Below are 3,125 nucleotides of genomic sequence, written 5' to 3'. Positions count from 1 at the left end.
GTGGACAAACATTAGGTCCATAGACCCTTCTGTCAAATGTAAATTCTCTCCCCTCACGTGCACGCTTGGCTGTTCACACCAGCATGATGGATGTTTTATGCTGCTCTCTTAAAGTCTCTTGGGCTCAGTAGCCAGAGGTGTTCATCATTAAAACTGTCTCTGCTTGCAGACTGGGGTTTTTCCTTCAAACCAAACAACTCCAAGAAGGCTGTGATCAGATTTTAGAAGGACACATTGAACTTTTAGACAGCAAAAGCAAGAGTTGCACCCCCTTATTCTCTTTCAATATATCCTTCAATATTTCATCAGGTGCTTTTCTGAGTTTATAGTATTCTCTCCTGCAAACAGCTTTTTCTTTTCCATTAGTTCTTCATTTTACATCTACTTGTGTGAATATTTGTATCATGCTATGCTGAATTATGTTGAATAGTATCCTGAAATACAAATAGTGGAGTGTATTTCCATATATCACTAAGAGCTTAGTGGGAAACCAAGCTAGCTTTGCAACAGCTGAGGCATTCATTTACACTGTTTTGTTTTTTTTTTTCTGGAAGATCAAACCAAGTTACTCAGACTCACTCTTGCTGATTGTCCCTTATGTGGCATTGGCTCCAAGCAACTGTTAAGTGCAAAAGCTGAAAATAAATGTTTTATTAACACAAGAACTCTTCTTGCCTTTGAAATTTCAGTATCATCTGTGACCTGAGTTAATTCTGTTCTTGTATTTTCTTTATTGTAAGACAAGAAGTTATAATCACATCAGATATTGACGGGTTTTTTGTGTGTACATTTATATATATAAATGTTTATTAGTATATATGATTCTAAGAATATACTTATAAACACAGAAACATGTATATATGTATTTTTTCTTTTCCACGGTAGGTTTGTAGTCAGATACAAACAGTGGATTAAATAAGTTGCTATGGATGTAAATGATACTAAATGATTAAACAGCCCAGCTGTCTGTGGTCAAATGCAGCATCTCACCAAACACTTCTCCAAAATAAAAATTCTTCCAAGGAATGATTTATAATTTAGACCTGTAAAAAGGTTTCCTGGATAGCATTTGTTTCCCATGTGTAATGCGGTTTTAAATCTACTTTCTGATCCAACTTTCTGCAGTTGTCTCTGAAATGGGCTTGGTGATGGATGGTGGCAAACTGCCTAAAGATGACTAGATATTTTGCCTCTCTAACATATGTCTTCAGAGTGGTGAGTTAGTGTCTAGCATGTTAATGTCACAAAGTAGAGGAAGCAGAGTGAGGGAGTCACTAACCAAGAATTACTTGAGCTGGACTTACAGAAGAGCTAGGCAGCCAACTGCCCAGTCTGAATCCTCTTCTTCCATGAACACTTAAATCTCTTTTCAGAAGAGATCTTGTTCAAGCAGAACAACTTCTGAGATTTTTTTTTTTCCCCTAAACAGGAGCAGAATCAAACTGTGTTTATAGCTTTGATGAGAAAATCAAAATGTTGGGGTGGGTCAGAGTGAGGCAGATTGTCAATGTGATGGTGAGACATGATCTTGGTCTAGGATGTAGAAGGTGCAGGAGGAAGCCTCTGCTCAGAGGAAGAAAAGTGGAAGGTTTTCATCCTTTATTGTTTTCAATGTCTCTTTTTCAGAGCCTCAGTGTCCTATGTGTAGTTAAGTCCCACTCATCATGTTATGGATACATGAAACTGCCTCCCCTCTCTCATACCAACACAACCTCCAATGTAATGCAGTTTGGTAACTGCTGGTGAAAATACTCTTACCATTAAACCCTGTTGAGCTGGGCATCTTGCCACTTTTGTGTGGCTCTTTTTTTTTTTAAGCTTCCCATAACTGCAAGTACAGGAAACTAACCTGGGCTAGTTCCAGCCCGCTGTCTGTAAGCTGGCCATAGTGTTCTGGCACTCGGAAGTGATCATTACAAAATGATACTTTTTCTACCGATGAAGAATTACCACAAGAAAGGTTTTGCGTCTTCTGAAGGCTGAACTCTAAGACTCTGGATTATTTTCCTAGCTGTGTTACAGCCACGTTGGGTGCCTTTGGAGCCTCTTTCACTTCTGGTGGGATTTTCAACCTATCTTCAAAAGAGAGGTGCCAATTTCCTCATTTGTACTTTGTGCAGTGATTAGCACAGTATTGCTTTGTCCTCACCTGGAATATACTTGATATCTTGAAATCCAAAGAGAAAGAAGTAGATATTATGACATACTATGCTAAGAATTGGAGAAACCCTATTCTCTATAGAAAAATGATTTTGAGAAATCTATTTCTCCATTAAAAGCTACAGTTGTGCACTGTGACTTGTGCATGTACTTTCGCGTTATGGACTAGGTAATTTTTGTCAGATTTGAGTACTGAATAAATGCAAGGAGACTGAAATCTATTCAGAAAAGATGCAAGAGCACAATCTGTCAAGTTAAAGGTTTACCATGTGTTGTTTTTGGTGTTTTAACCCAATGTTTCATTTATGTCCCTGGTTATCAGAAGGTCTTCCACTCTGATATGAGACCGGTGTGAATTGCACACGTCAGTGATGCTCCTGGCTGACCTTCAGACAACTCAGTGCAGGTTTGAGTCTCTCTCCCTCAGGTGCCTTGCCTTTATTGCAGCAAGACCCCCCTCTCAGTCCAGTCCCCCTTTCAGTTTCCAGCTGTAGCCAGTACAAATGGCCATATGTAGCTAATATAAATGGACTGTTTTTGAACTATGCATTCACTACCAAAAATGTTAAGAACAGGCTACAGGACTTACATGGACCTTTGGACTGACCCAACGTTTTTTGTCCTAAAATTACTAAAATGTTTAAGGTAGAATATGAGAACATGAAATGATACTTGTCCATCCTCTGCCATTTGAAGCATAATAATTTCCTGAGCTGGGGGGATAGTACTTAATACCCTCAGATGTACTTTCGTCTATGACTCTGCCCACTAGCCTTTTTAATTCATGCTGACGTAAAGTATTTGCAAAAACATGCTAGCAGTGGTTCCTGCAACTTAGCTACATGTGGTGTGAGGACCCACCTCCATTTGTTCATTCTGAACCTTCTGGTTGTTAGTAGTTTCATCCAATGATCCTTCATTCTGGTACTGAAGGAAAGGACAATCATCCCCTGATCACCCAGTTT

Source organism: Pseudopipra pipra, chromosome 3 (genome assembly GCF_036250125.1).
Source record: "Pseudopipra pipra isolate bDixPip1 chromosome 3, bDixPip1.hap1, whole genome shotgun sequence".
NCBI lineage: Eukaryota > Metazoa > Chordata > Aves > Passeriformes > Pipridae > Pseudopipra > Pseudopipra pipra.
The sequence above is the reverse complement of the archived record's forward strand: the minus strand, read 5'-3'. Positions refer to the sequence as shown.